Source organism: Pinus tabuliformis, chromosome 2_2 (assembly GCF_031772625.1).
Source record: "Pinus tabuliformis cultivar Carrire ecotype Pingquan chromosome 2_2, CPIR1, whole genome shotgun sequence".
In the NCBI taxonomy this organism is placed as follows: Eukaryota; Viridiplantae; Streptophyta; class Pinopsida; order Pinales; family Pinaceae; genus Pinus; species Pinus tabuliformis.
The window spans coordinates 980421732-980430960 of record NC_142300.1 but is presented as its reverse complement, the minus strand read 5'-3'; the positions used below and the strand labels follow the sequence as shown (position 1 = coordinate 980430960).

Sequence of the window (9229 nt, the reverse complement as noted above, 5' to 3'; positions counted from 1 at the left end):
TGCTCTCTTTTCAACATTCTTTTGAGTTTGTAATACTCATTGTTCTCCATTAAAAATGGATGAGCAGTTATTTGAAATCCAAGATTGATTTTTTTTTCATCTCAGATTGTTTTGGAAATTGCAAATCTAATTGCAAATCATATTCCTCACAATGGGAACTGTTTTCTTGGTTTCACATATTTATTTGATATGTATTCATAGAACTAATTTGCTCACCTGTAGCAGTCTCTAAATCACCCCATGTTTGATTGATGTTATATGTAAATTTAGTTTCAATGGTTTGAATTTTTTCTTCATGTAATGTATATGCAGCTTGCCATGTAGGCAAGTCTTGTTTCAATGTGTTTTCCCATTTTTCAAATGGCACATACAACAATAATTTCTCTCTATAAAAGTTTTCAACATCATTGTATTTGTTATATTTGACAAATCGTATAACATTTGGTTTTTTCCTTTTTGATATGTGTGTGCCATCTTTCTTGTAGTTTGATACAAATTTTGCAAGGAAGATTTTGCTAATGGAACTTAGGCATCCGATGTAGTAGTCAATAATGGAGTGGCACATCACATCCTTTGAACCATCAAGTTCCTGTTTTAAGAGAATAGGTGGTTTAAGCATAAATGTGTGTTCATTAACTGGAGATGTGTTTATGAATATACATTCTCTTGAACTACAACTCAATGGAAATGAAAGTGCTATATGCACTTCTTGTTGAGCTAACATTTGTTGGAGACTAAGTAATGTATTTCCGAGTTTACAGATCATTTGCATAACATCAATTTCATTTTTCTCATGCTCTTTGCGTATTCTTCTAAATGGATTTGTCATAGACATGTCAATTTTGGTCATATATGAACTACAATATGATGCTGCAGCATATGCATTTAGCACAAATTGTGCATCTGTATTTGCATTCCATATAGCAGGCATATCCTTTGCCAAAATGTTATTCCAAATGTGAGAAGATTTTTGTTTCTGGAAAATTGTTGATTGCTTCATTGTACATTGTAATAGTTTTATGTACTGAATTTCTGTTAGTCCTATTTCTACCAAGAAGTTGTCATGGGTTATTGAACCATTGTAGTTTGTTTGCTCCAAAAATGCCAAAAGTGATATTGATTTGTGTGTGAGTTTTTTTTTTCGGTACACTGGTCGGTTCAATGATCATTCTTGATTTTATTGGTGGCATAGGGAAATTGTTTATACAATCTGAATTTTTTCACTTCTTATAACTTCTTGTATGATGATGTTTTTGCAATTTAGCAACGATTTAGTATATATTTATATTTTTACAAAAAAAATTTGAAACATATTTTTTTTAAATAGTATTTTACGATCAAACATTTTCATTATTTATCTGGAGCTTCCGTTTCGTTTCCAAATCTATTAAAAGCAAAATATGAAATTTATTTATTAACGCGTCTTATTTTTATTTTAAAAACAGATTTGAAAAGCACAGTTGTTTCTAATTTTTTTGAATATTATTATTTTTAGTATTATTAATTATATTATTATAATAATATTCATAAATTTTTATATTTAAAATTATAAATGTATAAATTTTGTTTTATGTCATTATTTTATTTTTAAAATTAACTTATTTAATAAATTAAATTTATATTAAAGAATAATAACAAATAATTTATATTATAAATATATTAAATTTAAGTATACATTTTATGGAGTAAATACTTTCAAGTTAACCACTTCATCCTCTCCGTTAACTATACACACACTTTTTGAAGGACAGATGAATATATTGAATTCAAACATATATTTTGCATATTTTCCTTTTTAATAACGCATGCCTTTTTTAATTTTTATAATGGATAAAAAAATAAAAGAAATCAAAGTTAGAACCATGAACTCTCTTGACATGAGGTATAATATTAATATTTGTTTTTTTAAATATCAGTTACATGATATCAATCGAGATGACCGTAAAAGAAATTCCGATTGGAAATGAAAAGAAGATATAGATAAAATATTTTTTTTGTTTAACCATAAAATGAAGTGGATTAGTATAATTTTTTTTCCAACATCTTTTTTTTGGTAGTATCACTTATATGATATCAATCCATATGAATAAACTGTTTTTTATTTTTTTAACTATAAAATGAAGTGGATTAGGATAATTTTTTTTTCAACTTTTATTTTATAATATCACTTATATGATATGAATCAATATAAAGATAATTTATATGGTGAAACCTTTACATAAGTAAGAAATGTAAAGAAAATATCGATAAACTATTTTCTGTTTTATAAAATGAAGTCGATGAAGTTGATGTAGTATAGGTAGCCATAGGTTAACGTTTACAATCACCGATAATTTGATAAGAGTTGAGATGTTTGAACAATTATGTGAATATGTATAAGTTCTACAGGCAAATAAATCATAACTAATGAAAGGTTTGAAATCAAAGTCAAAATATTTTTCTTATCTTTTTTGATTTATACTATGACATCATCCAAAGTAATATGTATGTAAGTAAATATTTTGTAATTATTTACCTATTTATATTTTAGTTGTGAGTAAATATTATTTTGTAAACATTAATATCTTTAAGGTTGTTTAACTCAAATATTTTGGTTATTGTAAGTATTATTTTGTGAGCATGAATATATATATATATATATATATATATATTTAATGTAAAAAAACTAATTATATTATATATATATTTGAAAAAATATATTATTATTAATTATTTTTTATTATAAAATTAATGAATCTAATTGTTTTTGACACTTTTTTAAAAATTAATTTTTATTTTTATTTTAATTGATAATTTAAATTATTTAGCCCATAGGGTTTTGGATTGACCGTGAATAGGTGACCTTTTAAGACACTCCTTGCCATAAGTCACTGACTCAAATCATCCTCGTGAGGTGCTTACCTACCAAAAAAAATTATTTTATTTATTTTAATATGTAAAATATAAAATTTAATAATAGTAATAATAATAATTTACTTTTTAAATCATAAAATCATTTTTATGTAACAATTTATTAATTAAAAATTACTAAAATATGTACTTTCTATAAATTTGAAAATATAAATTTTTACTAGAAAATATACATTCTTAATTATTAAAATCACTTACCATCCCTCACATAATATTATTAGTAAAATAAAATTTTATTAATTTTCTATCGAAAATTTTAAAATAGCATTTTAAAAATAATACAAATGATTAAATTATGGTCTCTCATAATTGGCACTCAAAAGAAAAATAGGTAAACAAACATATTATAGTTTTCGAAAACGATATTCCTCCTGCCTTCTAAGAAATCGCTCCGTAAATAGTTAGGTTACAGAATTTCTTTAGATCGAGCCAGACAAGTTATGAAAAAGGCAAATACCTAAACAAGCATATTATAGTTTTCGAAAACCATATTCCTCCACCCTTCTAAGAAATCACTCAGCAAATATTTTGGTTATAGAATTTCTTTAGACCCAACCATTCACAGAGAGAATAGTTTGACTAATACATCAACTAGATTAGATTTTTTTTTCAAACTATGACTAGGTATAGTTTAGTTAGGTTGCCTAATAAAAGCTATCAATTTGGAAAAGCCACTGGATCTAACAATCCAATTTTGAACCCACATAGGTCATGCTCTTTACTTTATGACGTTTTGCATTTACAATAATATTCTTTTTCACTATGTGATATTTATTATTCACTTATTAGCTGTAGAATAATTGGTGTCAGTTGGAAATAATTAATTCCTACTTGTCTATGGTTTTAATTCTCCATTTGAGGAGTTTGTTCCTACATAATACGAATTTAGTTTCTCCTAGTTTAGTGTGTGGTTGAGAGAATCTCTCAACCACACTACTGTACGTCTAAGATAGCATTCCTATTTTGAGACTATTGATTGTATAAATATGTGTGTAATTTCCTTATTCAAATTAATAGAATATATTATTGAGTGTCTGTAATTTTATCTTGGTATCAGAGCCTGTGAGGGCCTGGCCCCTCCTGGGCTTGGCCCATCCTGGGCTAAGGAAATAAAGAGCTTGGTTAGCAAATCCATTTTTTTGTGTTTGTCCATCATAATCGACGTTGTTTTTATTTCTGTCTTTGAATGCTACGTGCGTTTTTTTTTTGGTATGGTGGGCTGTCGTTTGGGAAGTGGACAGCCTTCATTTGATGAGATGTTGCTGATTATTTGTCTTTGCATGAGGGCTGCGTGGAGGAGATTGGTAGCCGTGGCAGGATCGAACCATGGAAGGATCGATTGAGGCCGCATTTTTTTTTATTTTGTGCAGCAATTTGGATCGCTGCGGGACTGCGAGTTGGAAGCGCTGCTGGCCCACCTGTTAATGAAGTAGATCGAAGAAGTGCATTACGGTGCCTCTAATCTGCGCACCTGGAGAAGAGCTGTAGCTCGAGGATTGATGATATTACATTTGACGTTGATGTGTTCGTGGGCAGTTTCATGTGAGCAAAAAGCAATGAAGCAGGGGACGTCATAGCTTTCTTAATGAAGACATGCCTACTAAATAGCAACACCTGTACCCCTGCATTCAGATCGTTATTATAGATAGATAGTGAAGACAGAAGGAAGGGGGATTTTAAGGAACGGAACATGAATTTTTTTTTGGTCAAATACAGGTATGCAGATAAACAATATAAAGAATAGATTGGTTTGAAGCCACGGAAGATTCAAATTTGAAGCTTTGTTTGGCCACACTTTCCCTGAGATTCGATCTCTAGCAAGTTATTTTTCTTGCGGGAGTTGTGTGATCGAAGAATGGGCAGCATCGCAGCGTTATTGAAGCATCCGGAGGATGTGCCAGCTCTGGTGAGGATGAAAATCGCGCAAACGCTTGCGCTGAAGCAGATCCCGTCAGAATCGGATTTGGCTTTCTGTTTCACTATGTTGCAGAGGGTCTCCCGGAGCTTTGCCTTCGTTATCTAGCAATTGTGACCCGAACTTCGAAATGCTGTATGCATATTCTATTTCGTTCTTCGAGGCCTCGACACTGTTGAGGATGATACAAGCATTCCATTGGATACAAAGCTACCAATTCTGAAGGCTTTCTTTAAACACATATATGATCCTTCCTGGCACTTTTCATGCGGAGTCAAGCACTATAAAGAACTGATGGAAAAATTTCATCATGTTTCAACTACACCATGGCGACTCTGAGGGGAGCCGGCGGCGTGGAAGGGAAGGAGAATCGGGAGAAATCCACAGAGGCAAGGATTCCACTCTCAAATCCATTTCTCTGCCCTGATTTCCCTTTAGTTGTAAAAGTTCACGAATCTCCTACTCAAAATTGCTTAGGGTTTTTTCTCTGGTGGGTTTCTTATATCATGGCCATTATTTGGCTGCCATTTTTTTTAACAGATATTTCGTCCATTGCTTTGGACGAGATCTGTGCATTAGAATTGCAATGAACATTTATAGATCTCGATTTATACTGTAAATTTAAATCCAGATCCAGCTTGTTGATTGATTGAATCAAAGTGATTTCTCGGGGGATGATATAATCCAACGGCTGCTGGACGCAAAAGAGAGAAGATCAACTAAACAAGTCCAACTCTCGGAGGCCGAGATCTGACAACTCTGCTTAAATCATGGAGCTGGCGGGCAGATCCATGGTGGCCCGTGGGTGTGTTTGGGCAAAGACATGGCATTAATTCAGATGAAGTATGTTGCGGCTATTGTGATTTCGATGTTCAGATTTCGGCGCCATGCTGTGGGAACTCCACAGCTCATTCACTGCTTGACTACACGCATGAAGGGTGGTTCTCCCGTCGTCGTTGAAAAAAGGAGGCGTGGTGCTATGGAGGCCATCATTTTGAAATGAGGGTCGGTTAGCATGGTGATGGACAAGCCATAACAGTTGGGTTTGAGTTTCTTTGGTAATATTCTGCCACTACAACAGTAAAATGTGGTATTTATAAATGTTTTGGAATTATAAGCATTGAGCTTAGCTAACTCAATGGAGTGGTTTTGTTAGAATTAGCTACTCTAACAAATCATGCAGGTAAATCCAAGACAATTAAATCAGAAAGATGATGCAAATGTACTATGTGGTGGGTAACAAGGTTGAATTGCACCAAATATTAATTTTGTGCAACAGTGACATTAAAGGAGCAACGACAACGTTTATGGTGGACAACAAAGTAGATTTTTGTTTGAGTTAGTGTGGCTTGTGGAATAGACTCCCTAGCATGTTATTGTAATAGTCATTGTATGTACCCAGAAACTCCAAAATGTGGAATCAGATGTAAGATTTTTAAAGGCATTTGAAAGTTCGTGGTGATCTTAAAACCACTTTGTAATGGTTTATGGTCAGCCTGAAACCATCTTTTGTCACTATAAAGTGATGGTTTGTGGTGAGCCAGAAACCACATACAGAGCCTTAGTGGCTACAGGACTTGCCCGGTGGTGGCATATTGAAGTTGGCGGATTTGCTCGGTGGTGGTAGATCGGACATGCCCCGTGGTGGCATATTGAAGTTGGCGGATTTGCCCCGTGGTGGTAGATCGGACTTGCCCGGTGGTGGCATATTTCCTTTGTGGCTGTGTGTACATGAGAGCTTTGTGCTCAATTGAACAGGTGGACTGCAGAACACCTGGCTCGGAATCAGATGATTTTTCTGAGTAGAAGGGGATTGGCGCGTTTTTCGCGTTGACAGCAGAGCTAGGAAGGCCAACTTGCACGTCTGTTAGGCCATTAATCGTGTCAATGGGTGCGGGTTTTTCGTTAAAGATCATGCCAATTCACCTTCAAGGGGATCCGCGGGATCAGAGAAGTTGTGGATCTGCCCGGGGGGGAAGATTGTGTTTTTGGAGGTTTTGTACATGCAATTCGCCTGATGGTGGTGGATTTGACTATCATGACAAATAGTCATTAAGGGGGGAGTTGGAAATAATTAATTCCTACTTGTCTATGGTTGTAATTCTTCATTTGAGGAGTTTGTTCCTACATAATAGGAATTCAGTTTCTCCTAGTTTAGTGTGTGGTTGAGAGAATCTCTCAACGACACTACTGTATGTCTAAGATAGCATTCCTATCTTGAGACTATTAATTGTATAAATATGTGTGTAATTTCCTTATTCAAATTAATAGAATATATTATTGAGTGGCTGTAATTTTATCTGTGTCAAGGTACTTTGTTAAATTATTCATTGTGTGAAGTTGGTTGGTTAGAAATTTTGAGAGTACACAAATCTAACCATGTAAGCTGATAGATTTCAACCATATATTAATGTGTGATATAGATAAAATATAAATGAATATACACCTAATCTAAATTTTAAGAAACATAACATTTATCACTCACTCATTCAATATAGTATAAATTTGAGAAAACTTGCAATCAAGATTAATTTTGAGAGCCATCTAATAACCTGACCCTACAGTCAAGTCATCATTTGGGGACGTTCATTTTACAAAGCCAACTTTTACTTTCTGGCTAGGTCACACGATAATTTAAAGTGTATTTAATTATCAAGTAGTTTTTATCTTAAACACGTTTTTTAATAAGTCAGTTTGATTCAAAATTTGTAATTCATGTATTAAAACACATTTTAAACAAACAAGATGCACACCCTTAACCAAAAATATTCAAATGCTGCCAAATTATAAGCTTAAACAACAACACAATTGGCGTCGGCGTCAATCTATTTGTATGAAATATTGGTTTATACGTTTATTTAATCATCCGCTAACCTTTCTAGTAAACGGTATAGCAGTTTCGTCTCTGTTCGATATAACATCCACACAGATCGATTAGTGGACCAAACTTCCTCCCGTTTCGTAAAATTGTCTTAAAAAAAATGAATGGAATGGACGAAAAACAGGCCAGTGACAAATTTGACGATGATAATGTTAATCTTATTGCACATTACTCTACAAAGACGTCAGCCGACAATGCCGGTAATGAAAGGAAGCAAGAACTACGTAGCAAACGGTGCTCAACCATTGCTCTGGATTGGAAGCTCTGCTTGCAAAATAACGCCCATGAAATTAAAAGGCGCATCAGGTATGGCATTACCAAATCCATGAGGGGTGACGTTTGGCAATTGATTTCAGGCGGCCGCGATCTTTTGCTGGTAAACCCAGGAATTTACTCACAACTCCTCCGCAATGAGTCAGACTCAGAGAAACATATCGTTAAAGACATTCATCGCACTTTGACATCACACCAATTATTTTGAACGCCAGACGGGCCCGGGCAGAGGTCTCTCCACAATGTTTTGAAGGCGTATTCGGTTTACGACAAAGACGTGGGATATACGCAGGGGATGAGTTTCATAGCGGTAATGCTTCTGCTTCACATGAATGAGGAGGAAGCGTTTTGGGTTATGGTTGCACTGTTCAAATGTATGCAAATTCGAGGTTTATATTTAAAAGACCTGCCTCTACTTCACCAATATTTCTTTCAGTTCGAAATGCTTGTGAAGGAGCAGCTGCCCAAACTGGCTAGGCATTTCGAGCGACAGATGATCACGCCAGTGATGTATTCAAGCAGTTGGTTCATGACTGCTTTCTCCGCAGACTTGCCATTTCGATTAGCTGTTCGTATTTGGGACGTTTTTCTCTTCGAGGGTATGAAGACCGTTTTTGGATTGGGCTTGGCCCTGCTCAAGTTCTTTCAGAATCATATGTTAAAATTGCATTTTCACGATCTCCTAACATTTCTGCGAGGGTTCCCAGAGGAGGCTTTGGATGCGAACATATTGATTCCAATGGCTTGTTCATTGATATCAGAGAGAAGATTAGAAGAACTGGAGTTAGATTATCGGGTAAGCGATGGCCAACCATCAGCTTCTCATTAATCCAAATGATTATCTGGTAACGGATGACCAGCAATGAGTTTCTAATTAAAATGACGATGATGGGTGGGTCGTTATTAATGCAAATGATTATCTGGTAAGCAATGACCAACCATGAGCTTCAAGAGATAATGCAAATGCAAATGATAATGAGTTTGGAACTGAACAACTACCAAATTTAACAGAAAGACAGTCTGCCGATTAGACGATTAATTCACATAAGCTAAGATGGAGAATCGGTGAGGTAGGTTGAAACTCGATTGATTGTTGACGTATTCAATCGTTGTGGCTGGTAGACTGTAGCTTATATTTGATGCTTCCTCTATTTCAACCTAGGGTGGAAGAGCTGACATTTGGACGGATGAGATTAAATACGGCAAGAATGTGCAAAGCATATCTACGGACATGTAGCCATGGAACATGA

General features: G+C 34.4%; 1 pseudogene; it reads left to right on the top strand.

The window, feature by feature from the left end:
- The first annotated feature begins 7806 nt into the window (after positions 1 to 7806).
- Positions 7807 to 8808, top strand: LOC149196560 (uncharacterized; annotated as a pseudogene).
- The last annotated feature ends 421 nt before the right edge of the window (positions 8809 to 9229 follow it).